The 13,701-nt window shown below is 46.3% G+C and overlaps 1 pseudogene; it reads right to left on the bottom strand.

Moving 5' to 3' along the window:
• Nucleotides 1-1,585, bottom strand: part of LOC116695777 (vitellogenin-like) — a 17,103-nt pseudogene extending 15,518 nt beyond the window's left edge.
• Nucleotides 1,586-13,701: the final 12,116 nt, after the last annotated feature.

The raw sequence follows: 13,701 nt of genomic DNA, 5'->3' as shown, positions 1-13,701 counted from the left end.
GAATGCACTTACATTCTCACACTCAGCACATCTTCTGTGTAAGCCAAGCCGATGTCTTTCAGCTATCTCTCTCTCCTGGCATTTGTTCAGTCCTTAGTCTTGGTCAACAGGGAATGCGGTCAGCCTTTGTTTCCTCACTGATGATACTGTGTGTGCCACACCCTGTACGCCAGGCTAGTTAACAAAAACTACAAACAGTTTCAAACACATGTGGACATTTGTGAGTGGAACTCTATGAAAATTAGTATTTGTACCTCTTGCAGCTCATAGACGTTCTGAGTCTTCTTGATATTCAGCTGGAAGATGTTGAGGATTCCTCTGTGGACATTCAGCACGGTTTCAGAGACGCCAGCCGGTGCAAACACTTGGCCGACAACACCATTCGCATACTGAAACTTGATGGGTGTCGAGAGCTGAGCAGCCAGGGCCGAGGTGAGCTTGGTGGCTGGGATGAAAGCATCTTTGGGCCAGATGCCACTGTACTCAAAGATTTCCGGGTCTACAAGCTGTAAGGAGGAGTGACAGTTTGAATGAGTTGAACCCGTGATTCTTATAAGTCACATAGAAAATAATTATTCTTGTCCACTGACTAACCCTGACCCTAGTTATTCCTGTCGTTTACCTTCAGCACGAAGGTGTCGGCAGCTGCAGCAATGACATGAACTTTGCTGATGACTTTCACTCCGGCGCGTGCCAGACCCTCCTCAGGAAGGCCGCCCATGATAAAGGCCTCATATTTGTAGATGTAGGTCTTTCCAGTGGCAAACTCTGGAGCTACAAAAATAGATAAGAAAACAAATTAGGGAATTCATTTGCATTTCAATAAAATTTTGTAACTGTGAATCAAACACTTTCTATATTTACACACCAGAATTACATTTTTAACTTAATAAAATAACAACTTACCCAAGTTGGCCTGGTAACCCGCTACAAAATAGAAAAAAAATGTTATTTTATGTCCTCAGGGGACAAAACAGAAATGATCAAAAACAATGAAATGGGAATTTATAATGTTTAAAAAGTGGATTGATATTAATAAGTTATTACTACATGAAAATAAAACAAAATCTGTGTTGCTTGGTTGTGTCAGAGCTGATTATGAAATACAAATTAATTTACATGTCTTTCAAAGTGTATATGAAACAAAACTCTTGCAAGTGGTTATGGATAACAAACTAAATGGTCTAAATCTATTGCTATTCTTCTTTTTTCCAAATTGTATTTAACTGAAAAGAAAGTCAGAGGACTCATTTTCATTTTTCTGCTATAGCATTGGTTATACATCAACATTACACTGTCAGCAAGTTCAGAAACAATTCTCTTAATAATTTCATTTATTTTCTTAGTTGTGTCCTAATAACACACCGTATCAGTGGGAAATTGCTACCATACTCATTTAAATGAATATTATCTCATCCTTAAAAAAGCAACATCAAACCTAAGTTAATTTATTTTAAAATGCAAATAAAAAACAAAGAATTACTTACCCACAAGGGCCACGGTGAAGGCTAGCACAAGCACCCTCATGACTGGTGATAGTGGACGACTGCAACCAGGGGCTTCCTTATAGCCACTTTTTGCTGGCTGTGTGCCCATTAAAATGTATCATTAACTAAATATCAGCTTTCATTGTCATTAATGTTACCATACCCTGACCCTGCAAATTAGACAAATGAAGTAAAACATGAAGCAAAAATGTCACAGACATAAGTTATCTTGACCTGACTCTTGGCTGCCCTTGCACAAATAACCCAATGTCCTACATCCAAATAGGTTTTCTGTGATGTGACACCCCATATTCACAGTAAACAGATAAAATGCAATTCTATTTTATAGTATTTCACATTTATATATTAATATTTTACCTAAAAAAATGGCAGTAGATATTTCGGTATATATTAAGATGAAATGTAAACCTTACATTCTATAAATGGCCATGGTTTGAGTTTTGAAGTATCCAATAACGTAAATTCGTAAATTATTATGATACAAAAAAAAACCATAATAGTCAAATAAAATACATCAAAAATGCTATTATAAAAATGTTTCCATTGCTTAAACAGGTAATTGTTCCAGTCTTGGAAAATGTCAGTGTGTTGTGACCTGCGACATTTTATCAGGTCAACTGTTGTCTCTCCAAACACACACCACCATTGTTTTTATAACTTTATCCACACAGTGTTTCAAAATCATTACACTGAATTTAAAATTGCATTAAATCAAGTGAATGTGATGAGCATTTCTGACTATTAATTTCAATACTTTTTATCACGATGTTGTACAAAGAAGTACGCCCTGCCAGCAAGACACCACACATTATTATAAACCAGACTCACAATGTGGTGCACACATTTTTAAGTGATACCACCAACTGACCAGTAAATGAGTAAAACTAGAATGAGAAGATGAAATAATGAATGACTTATACTCTTCCATAGTGAGGAAACGGGCAGGAACCATCACTGCAGACCCGTCTCACCCCGGACACAATCTGTTTCAGCTTCTCCCCTCTGGTAGGCGCTACAGAGCGTTGTACCCCAAAACCAACAGACTCAGGAACAGTTTCTACCCACAAGCCATCTCTCTGATGAACAGCTGACTTCTTACCCACAGTGTCAGGTTTAATTCTGGTCAATAACCCAGTAACACTGTCTCTACAACACCTGTTCACTGGTTCCATTTATTATTCCACTTATTTAGTATAATTCATCATTCTCATTCTCATATCTCACTTACTATTTATTATTTACCATTTACTCATAATTCCCATTCTCATATCTCACTTATTATTTGTTATAATAATAATAATAATAATAATACATTTTATTTATAATGCCCTTTACATTTCAAAGTGAAAAAAATCTCAAGTTATTTATTCATCATTCTCATTTCCTATTTCAAAACTGTTCATAAGGTTCATATGTTCATATTGTAATATATAACATAACTATTATCCCAGTATCCTTTGCACTATCCTCCACATTTAAATAATTTTTTTTGAAGTCTTCATTGCACTCATGCCTCTATATTCTTCTGTTAGAGTGTGTATTGTGTATATATTAGTGTGTATATATTGTTTGGTTGTTTGTATTTGTAAGCACATTGTGAGAAACGATGCTCCAAAGAAAAATTCCTCGATATGGTCCTCATACCTGGCAAACAAAGCTGATTCTGATTCTGATTCTGAATAGTGTAAATGCAATTGCTGACATTTGTAATGATAGTAGGATGAAACTGAATGTTGCTGCTTTTTAAAACCATTTCATCTCTGGTTTTACCAAACCACTAACTTCACAAATATACTCACTAGTTTTGGAGAGTAATATTAAGGTTTACCCCTTTATGTCAGTACAACATATTAAATAAATGTGTCTTAAAGCATATTGGCGACATTGGTGACATCACTGGGCCATGAAGGCTACCACATGGTCTGGTCTGGACAAAAACAGTATTCTGAAGCTTTGCTTAAATTAATAGAAATAGGAACAATATTCAATGTGTAGGGGTATGATTTTGTAGAATGCAAAGTGCTATGTATGTGTTATCAGATAGCTTAAATGACTGTCAGTAATGTGTCTTCAGAACATGTGGGCTTAACGTAAAGGAAAAACTCTGTGTTTCTTCCTCTTGATGCGTCATTGAACCAGGCATCTCAACTATAGTACTGCACTGAATATGACAGACACTGTGTGTATGGTAACTTAATGTCTTTTTAAAAGCATATTTGATCATCTAATGTCTTCACAAGGTTAATAATTAATTTCCAAGTTACATACAATATAGTTAACTTGTCATTGTGTAAAAAAAAATGTAATGTCAGGAGAGTGTGCTAATTAACACTCTCCTGACATTACACCCCTCCACACTGAAACCTGTCAATATTTACTTCAGGTCCCTGGCATTCTTATTCTCTATGTAAAGAATAATGTAAAGCGACCTGATCATTATTGTGAATTAGAACCCCGACAGGGTGATGTATCAGCCAAAGAGCTGATGGGTACTGCTCTCTGGCAGAAGCCAGGTGGCCCTGGGTGTGTGAGTTAATCATGGACCTAATTAATGCTATGTTCACACTTTTTCCATTAGCGCTGTTAGCGAACCCAGATTTATCCACCCTCTCTGTCAATTTGATCTCCTGAACAGCATAATGAGCTCTTTATGACCACAATTATTTAAAGGTGCCCTGCCACACCAAACCGTTTTTACTTGCATTTTCAAAAAATATGTTAGGTCCATATGTGTTTGTGTTATATTGTGAATGTGAAAATAAACTGCTACCTCCTCTGTCAGCTATAGCCACTGAAAAGAATTAAGGGGAGAAATCCGGCCAATTACAAAAGCTGGACAGTCACGTTGCCTGAGCTCATTACTCTTCATAAGCTCGCTCAGTTGTGCTGCATAAAGGATGCTGATAGCCAGGCTCTCATTGGCTAGCTGTTAGCAAATCAGATTCAAGCATCTTAGCTTATTGAATATTAATGAGAACTGCCACAAATTGAGCTGAATCTTGCTGCAGGCTTTCTATACACACTAGAATGGCTTGAAACAAGGTAATAAAGGCATATTTTCCACAAAAAAGTAAAGGTAAGGTTGAGTCCATGGTAGAACTTCAGACATTACCACAAAGCATTGAAATATGTGTGGCAGGGCACCTTTAAATTAAAAAAATGGTCCAAGTCTATTATGAACTGGCAGGGATCCGTTATACTTAGAAATGGTCTATATAACAAAAGTAACAGACCGTAGAATGCCATGATTGACCAATCAAAATCCAGTATTCAACAATGAACACATTTAAATATTGTTCATATTGGAGCAGCACAGCTCATATTCACAAACATGAAGAAGGTTTGTGAGAACAAGATGATTTACACAGAAGCATTTAATGAAATCCTGGCCAAGGAGAATTAAGAATTGAACAGTACAGTAGTGCCATCCCAATTTCTGAAGTTACTGTCCATTATTGTTTCGGGTTTTGTTTCCTGTTATTATTCTGTATTTGTTGTTTTCTATTATTCTTTGTGTATCCTCCCTGGTCGTCTAGTGTTTCTTCCTGTCTTGTGTCTGTTCTGTTTCCTGTTTTATTTTGATGGTCTGTTCCTCTGTCTAGTCCTGTCTAGTTTTACTACCTGCCTTTGGGATTGTTGTCCCCACCCTGATGTGATTCACCTAAAGTGTCATCTGTTCCTTGTTTGCTCGTTACCGCTTATATTTAACCTCTGTGTTCTGTTTGTCTCTTGTCAGATCCTTTTGTGTGCTTCCTCTGGACCTTTCCCTGCGGAATTTTCCCCTTTAGTTTTTTTCCTTTCTTCTTTGGACCTTCATTTTGATGTTTTTGGATTTCGATTTGATTTGGGACTTTTGTTTTTCCGTTGTGGCATTTGTCTTTGCATTTTGATCACTGTGTTGGTTTGGACTTTCTGTTTTTGGCAAATAAATCCCGCAAATAAAATGCTCTCCTGCCTACCTGTGTCTTCTCTGCATTTGGATCCTCTAATTCTGCAAAACCGTAACACTGTCGTTGCTGTAGGTGTATTTAAACTCATGCTGGTTAGCTGGACTTTCAACGTAAACAAAGATATTGCACACGCTGTTTGTGCTTACATGATCATTAACCCCAATGCCTCAGCACAGACCAAAAACAATGTCAGTCTGACAATATTCCAGTAAAGCCTATTATATCCTTAGGTGTTTGTGCAAATGAAGGTGTGTAGTCTATGTGTTAGTTATTGCTTGTAAGATGTTCATATGTCACTGTAAACCCTTGTTGTAAATGTACAGCTAAAATCTATCTTAATGTTATATAGGATCATATTCTAAATGGCTATGCATTCTGGGCAAAACTAATTATTTTACAGCACTATCTGCAAATGTTACAGGTTGCAGTGTTGCCTGGCCAGGGGGGCTAGGAAGGTGGGAGGTAGGCAGACTCAAACATTGTATGTTTCCAGAGGTGATTTTTTTTTTTTACAGTGGTCTGCAGTACACAGATAATTAAAAAATAAAAACTTAACACATTACACTAGTAGCAATGCCAACAAACGGCACGTGTTTCTAGCAGCACAGCCTCACCTCCTTTTTTTATTTTTATTTTTTGTATTTTTTGTATCTTTTTTTCCTTGACGCACAAATCCCACTGTTTTATATAAGGTGGTCAATTCACACCCAACTGCTTCAGCCCAGCCCATTCTGATGCAGGTTGATCTACTCCTTAACATTAATGCCTAGAAATCTCTTAACATATGGAACTTAGTTACCAGTTCACTCCTCTCCCACCAACTACAAAACAGGTCAGGGTTATTCACACATGTTTGTATAATAACCAAAAACTAACAAAATAAACATTCCTATGAAGAAAGAAAACCCTCTACTTGGTTATGCACAGTGATGTAATCCATGACCACCCTCTTCCTGTAAAACAGGAAATGCTTGGAAAAGGCCGGCCCCTCCCCAAACAACTGTCCTGCATGGTGGAGTTAAACAAAGGAACAAACAAATGTAAGTATTAACAAAGGAAAACCATTAACCCATGTTTAAACTTGCAACCCAATCAAATGTAACCAAAACTAATGTATGATTGTGTCTACTTGCTATAGCTAATGACCTGTAGGGAACAAGTGGTGAACAAACCCACTTTGTCACACAGGTATTTACTATTAATGCATGTTGGGAAAATAAAGATACACTGCAGTAAATTCAAATAATACAGTAAGAAACTGTATTTACAGTGAAACACTGTAACATTTAAAAACAGTACGCTTGTTGTAATTAAACAGTAGTTTACTGGTGAAGCTGCAGCAAGTATAATACTTTAAATTTACGGTAAAGTTTGACATTGTGAGAAAGTACCTAATTATCAAAAACTTAGTTAAAACAATGGTGATTGAGCATTTAACCCACTGATGAAAGTGCTTGTATTTGCTGCTTTGTCAGCTAATACAATCAAAGTGTCTGGGTTGACTTTTCTTCCCTAAATTTAATTAAATGGAGTACACAGTTAGTTCTATTTCGTATAGGCTTCGCCCTCTAAGGGCTACGCTATTGGGTTTATCCCGGATACAGAGTTAAACGTATGCTGGTATAGTCATATTTACCGTACAGGACGTAAGATGGTTATCTATCCCCTCATCTAACGCCTCGGCCACCTGCGTGAGAGCGTAAAACTACCAACTACTTTAGTATGAAGCAAGAGCTGGGGGTTGAGTTAGCCTAGTTAAGGGACTGTTCCTTTTATTCAAGAGGGCTTCCGGAGGGGTTTGGGATATTAGTCAAAATAGATGTTGACCCTCCCTTGCCAGCAGTACATTTTTTTGTGATTGCTCCAAGAAATGGATCGGGGAAAAAGGCATGCCTTCCCTAATAATATTTGATGGCTTCTGAACTGGTTTGTGCTTGGCAAGAGGTACACAAGAGGTACGCCTGTTTTGCAAGCCAGTGTTTTCTAACCATGACATAGACGTAACCTCTGCTTTCTCATCTTACACATCACACTCTACTTATGTGGCCATTTAGTAGATTTACTCACTAACATTGGAAGCAGGAAACTAAATGCACACTTCCTGCATTACTTCAAATACTAAGTTTACTCCTCTAGTAAACTAGTATGTCACATGAATAAAAACAATGATAACCAGTGTGACCATTCCAAGCAGGGAGTCTAAGGCAACCCTGTCGTTCGGTTTCATAGGCAAAATCATTGTAATCGTCTGCAACAAAAAATGCCTGTTGACTGGTTGTGTATCCTACAATAGCCCTCAAGGGCAACATACCATAAAGGAACCCTGGGGCACACCCACAACAGAGAGGGGAGCTGACGAGGAGAATGAACCCATCATTGCTGGATGAGAAGTCCGATTTGATAAATAGGAGCTAAAATAGGCGCCAACCATTGAAGTGCCAAGCCTCTGAGCCTATGATCAAGGCGGAGAGAGGACTGGACATGGTCCACTGTACAAACGCTGCTGTGAGGTCCTAAGATTAAGACGGATAGGGTTCCTGGCATCTACAGACAAGGCAATAGCATTAGTACTCTCACCAGTAGACTCAGTGCTGTGATGTGATCTGAAACCAGATGAAATTTTTCAAACCACAGAGTTTTGTTGCTAAAAGCTTGTAACGGTATGAAAAACACTTGTTTCCAAATCTTTGAAAGAAAAGGCAGATGAGAGACTGGTCTAAAATCTCTCTGTGACGCAGCGTGGGGCACTGCTTGTCATTGAAAGGAGCTGTTCAGTGGTGACAGAGTGTCTGTGGGGAGGAGGAGTTATCCATCATTGGAGGATAATTAGCCACTATCCTCCTGTTTCCACTACTCCCACAGCGTCAAGGGGGCAACCAAGAATAGAGCGGGCCTTCTTAATCAGCCTGTCCGTCTTTTCCTGTCTGCCAACTGTAATGCCATGCCCACGAAGCGACACTCCATAGGGAATGGGCTGATGCCACCACAGAGTCATAGAACGTCTCTCGGAGTGCCCCCATGTCCACAAAAAAAGACCTGCGTTCCCTCACAGAACAAGTCTGGCTCTGACCTTTTTGTAGAGTCATGATGTGTTGTTGATATGTGTACGTAATATGTAAAAATCAGGAATTCCTTTGAGAGGTTAGACAGCAGAGCAGGGTCATTCAGACACTAGGTGTGAAGGAATTGGCAACAATCAAAGGCTCCGCTTTTTTTTTTTTTGCACATTCAGCGCGGCATTACGCGTCACTGACGGGTGACAAAACCGATGAGACCATGGAAGATTCAGACATATCTCGCAGATAAAGCGGATGAAGGGCACGGGGAAGGCCCAGAGGCTGCGCGCAAATGTCGGTACTGCCATGCTTTAAATAGAGACGCACAGCGCCGACAGAGCCCTCGTAGAGTGACCCCGAATGTCTTGGGGGGGCTCTTTCCCTTCAGAGCTATAAGCCTGGGTAATAGCCTCGCACAGCCAGTGAGACAGACGCTGTTGTGAGGGGTGATCCTTGGTGTGTTCTCTAGAAGCACAAACGTGCTGAGTTTTACTGATATTTGCCGTGTTGTAAAATGTATTGTGGACAGAGCGCCACCGGACACAACCGGTGGGGAAGCCTCCTCCGCACCGTTAGCGTGAGGGGGGGAGAAAAAACCCTAGAGGGGAAAACACCCTTGACCAGAAAGAAACTAGAATAAAGTCTTCGGTGTGAAGGAGGGATTGGCTGTTAGGGGCTGCGCTCCCGTCCCTCTAATGGGAGAGGAAGCGGAAGGAGAAAACTGACAGTGCACATATAAATCACTCACTCTTTTGGACGCGTTAGGGCAAGGAGAAGTGTGTTTAAGCGACAGCATTCTGAGCGAAGCCTGTGCCAAGGGGCTCAAAGGGGGGCTTCCCCAGAGCCCGGGACGCACCAGAGCTAGGTCCCAGTGGGGGGGACGGGGGGAACAGCACGGTTTTTTGCGGCCGAACCCCTCAGGAAACGCTTCACCAGGGGATGCGACAAAACGTGTCCTATCACCGAAACCTGTGACAGGATGAGATGGCTGCTGCTATGCTTTGACTGTAGATGGAGCCAAATCATTATCCACCAGAGTTTGTAGGTACGTCAGCACGAGAGGTAGGGACACGATGTGGGGTCTGCGTCCCTGTTGTGCACCAGCGCTGGAAGCAGGACCAAGCGCCTGCGTAGCCTGCTATGGTAGAGGGGGCTCTGGAGAGCCCGGATAGGGCGTACCACGGCGGGGGGCAAGCTAATCTCTGGTAAGGCGTTTCCCGCTCAGCAACCAGCCCCACAGCCTCGATTTATCACTGGGGGATGACAAGATCGCACCGTTCACTGCGAGTAGTGCGTCTCTCCGCCACGGAATCTGCCGGGGAGCCACCAGCAGCTGACGAGGGTTTGGGACACAGGACGCGCTCGTGCGCTCGGTGACCCCAGAACAATTAACAGATCCTCCTCCTGGACGCGCCCAGGAGGCGAGGGATGAGGGGGACCGGGAAAAGCATAAGGAGGGTTTTGGGCCCAGGGTTGTGGGGGAAGGCGTCTACGCCGAGGGGGTGGTGCTCCGCGTCGCGGTCAAGGAGAAACCACAGTGTGCACTGTGTGTTCTCTCGTGAAGCGAACCGATCCACCTCGCTTCCCGAACCTGCTCCAACCCCTAAGTTTGAAACGAATAGTGGGATTCAATCTCCACTCGTTGTGGGAGGGCCCCCCCTCGACTCAAGTCGGCTGCCCGGTTCAAAATACCGGGGATATATACTGCTTTGAGAGACAGCAGGGGCTGTGCGCCACAGCAGGAGGCCTGGCTAATCTGAACAGCCGGTCTGAAGCGTATGCCGTCCTGGCGGTTTATGAATAGCCGCCGCCGTGTGATGTGTCGTCCTTACTACAACCTGCCTCCCGTCACCATGGTGTAAAGTGTTTCACACACTTCAACACGTGGACAGTTCAAGGCAGTTTATGTGAGGGAGAGGGGGCAGGAGGGCCAGGCCCCTCCACCACCTGGACTCGCACATTCCCACCGCCAGTGAGGGACGCGTCTGTGGAACACGTCACATATGACGTCACTCTGCCCGGGGGAACCCCGGAAGGACAGGGTTTGGGGACTCCCCCAGTAGCCAGGTCTGATTGGAGGGAATGAGGGATGGGCAGCATTCGCCATTTGTGGCGAATGGGATCGAACGCTGGCGGTGAAACCACCTCGGGAATTTCTCATGTGGAGGAGAACCAGGGGGACCCGTGTGTGCCTGCGGAAATCATGGCCCAAGAGCGCGATAAAATGACAGCGCTGACACTGTCGCGCGCGGCCTGAAGCGGGACAACAGAAAGTCAGGGCTCCTGCCTCGGTGCTGACAGCCTGGCTCTCATGCTGATCGAGATCATGTCTACGCCAGATGAAAACTATGATTGTGCGGGGGACGAGGGGCGCTCTTCTTCCAATTTATGGCAAAACCCAGCGTTTTGTTAGGTGCTGCAGAACCTCCATAGTGTGCGCAGCGCCGCGGTCCCGAGAGGGGGCTAGAATGAGCAGAGTCCAAGTAAAAGAGGGACTCTGATGCCTCGCCCGCAAGAGGGCTGGAGCGCGTTTCATGGCACTCTTGGAAAAGGTGCGGGGGGGCTAGTGAGTATCCGAACGGCAGCCGGTGAACTGGAAACGGGCCCCTTGGAAGGAGGAAGCGCAGGAATTTCCTGTGCCTGGGATATGATTGGATGTGACAAGTAAGCGTCTTTCAGATCACGGATGTAAACCATTCGTTGGGCGCACACATTCCAACACGTGCCTGATGGTGAGCATGGAAGGGGAGGCTCCATTGACATACGGTTTGAATTTTGACAGGTCGAGGATGGGACGCAGTCCTCCTGATTTCTTCGGGGGGTGAGAAAAATAGCGTGAGAGAAAAACCCTCGTTTTCCTCCCTGGAGGGACGCGGGAAATAGCGCTCGCTCAGCCAGCAACCTTCTAACTCTGACGTCATTGACGTCTGACTCGCCAGGGATGAAAACCGTCGTCCTCCAAACACCCGCGAAAGGGGGCGGGGGGGAGGCGAACTGGAGTGTGGTAAACCCCGTGTTATCAGCTTTGACATCCACGAGTCCATGTGTGTCAAGCCAACCATGCCGCGCTGCACTCTGACAGTGGGGAGCACATGTCTGAGTGTTGTTCAACCGACATGGCAAGCAGGGAGCGCAGAGCCCATCCCGCAGTGGGCGAGACGAGTGATCAGCGTGCGCCAGCCCATGGTAGGGCTTTTCGAAAGGGCAGTGGCCGGTCGCCGCCGTGTGGGGCGGGGAGCGGTCACGGGTTAACCCGACCCCCCCGCCCCGCGGCATCGCGTGGGGAGGTGGGTGGACAAGCGTCGTGTCCACCGTGGGAGGACGCTCATTTCCGCTGCTGCGCAGCGGGGACGCAATGGCGCCCCGCTCGCGGCGACGGGCCTGTGTGTGTGCTTGTGGGGAACAACTGTACATAACAGTGCCCTGTTTAGAGCAAACCGGGACGTTGGCTGAGGGGAAACAGCTCTTTAGATGTGAGGGAGTAGCCCTTAAAAGGGCCGTTGGTTTCCAATTCTCAGATGAAGAGGGAAAGTCGATCCCCCGTCCCGTCATTGCCACCGCGTGCTGCTTGCTGGGTGGGCTCGGGAGGCGGGTTGGACAGGGGGGGGCCGTCCATGTCCTCCGGCCTCGTGCAGGGTTGCCGGCGTGTGGCACGTCTGTCGAGCGCGGAGTGTGACCGGGTTGGGGCCCGACGCGAAGCTTGGAAGACGCAGCCGCAGCCGATGCTGCGGGCGCTTCGCTTGTGACGGTTGTCATGGCGGACGGTGGTGCTGTTGAGGAGGAGCCTTCCACGAGCCGAGCCTCCGAAGCCGCTCGGCGTCCTCCGCCGCTTGATGGGATGAGACGTGGCAGTCTGTAGGCGCGGCCCAAATAGTCCATCGGGGCTTGGGACGTACAGAAGCTCGCGTCTAATGTCCGCTGGCAGCTGAGACATGTGGAGCCAGATGTTTCGGGCCACAGCTGCCAAGCCATCCCTGGACAGCGCCACCGTGGACGCCGTGGTCAGGGTAAGGATGGCGGTCATAGCCTTACCAATCTCCGAGGCAAGCTCCGAGGGGAGGGCGCCGGGAGTAGTGGCCATCGCGGAGACGGCGGAGGCCAGTAAGGCGATGTTGTTTTGTGCCGCCAGCCCCTGGGCGGCACATTGGTGGGCCCGGTCAGTGACTTGAGCGCACACTTGATCCTGGGGAGAGGGAGGCGTGGGCTTCCGGTGGCCGAAGAAAGTAGCTTTCGGAAGCAAAATGGACGCCAGGCTCCCCTCCAGGGGAGGGACTGAAGGAAAACCTGCGTCCGTATCGCCCTGAACCCGAGTAAACGGGGCATAGCGAGAGACGGGAGCCTTCAGTTTCCCCGGCTGGGAGAAAACCTCCTCCACAAATGGCCGAAGCTCCGCGAAGCGCGGCCAGAGTGGGGCCCGTGAAGAGGGCGGCTCCTGGGCATAAACATCACCGCTCAAAAGGCCGCGAGCGGGGCTGGCAGTCCGCTGGGAGCGCTATGCCTCTAGCTCGCCGCCTTCCTTATGATCTCCGGCAGGGTCGGCGAAAGAGAGCCTTAGCGGTGGAGGCTGGAGCCGGGTGGGGCAAAGGGGAAGGCCGCTCGGGCGGTGCCAGGCCGTTCGGAGGACGGAGAGAGCTCCAGCGGGAAAGCATCAATCGCCGTCTCGAGGCCCAATCCCCAAGGGGAGGAGGGGGACCCTCCCAGAGGGGAGGAGGGGAACCGGTGATGGAGGGCTGTCAGAGAGAGCGGAGTCAGCGGACTCATGCTGTCGAAAACGCCGGCCGCGGGCTCCAAGGTGCCGCCGGATTCCTGTCTGTCTGCCCAGCTGCCGTCTCGTCCCCGCTAGCCTGGCAAACCAGAAAAGCTTCCGCCCGTGAGTTAGCTCTTTAGACGACAGGCGGGCGCAAAACTGGCAGGAGGCGTGGCGGGTGAGAGCCTGGCGGCGTGAACGGCACCCAGGCAGGCCTCGCAACGGGGGTGGAGGTCCGGCGGAAGGATGTAGCCGGTCCGGCAGGGGGGGAGACACGGGCACCGGCGGAAGGTCTTGAGCTTGACTTCATACTGCGAAGTTGAAGAAAAAGTGGGAGTCGAACAACGGTCCGCTCTGTATATATGCAGTAAATGGGACGTAGTTGAGTCCTGCGCTGGACGCTAGGGGGGAAAGAAATCTTCAGACTGCGCATGCGCGAA

Source organism: Etheostoma spectabile, chromosome 9 (assembly GCF_008692095.1).
Source record: "Etheostoma spectabile isolate EspeVRDwgs_2016 chromosome 9, UIUC_Espe_1.0, whole genome shotgun sequence".
Classification (NCBI taxonomy): domain Eukaryota; kingdom Metazoa; phylum Chordata; class Actinopteri; order Perciformes; family Percidae; genus Etheostoma; species Etheostoma spectabile.
The sequence above is the reverse complement of the archived record's forward strand: the minus strand, read 5'-3'. Positions and strand labels throughout refer to the sequence as shown.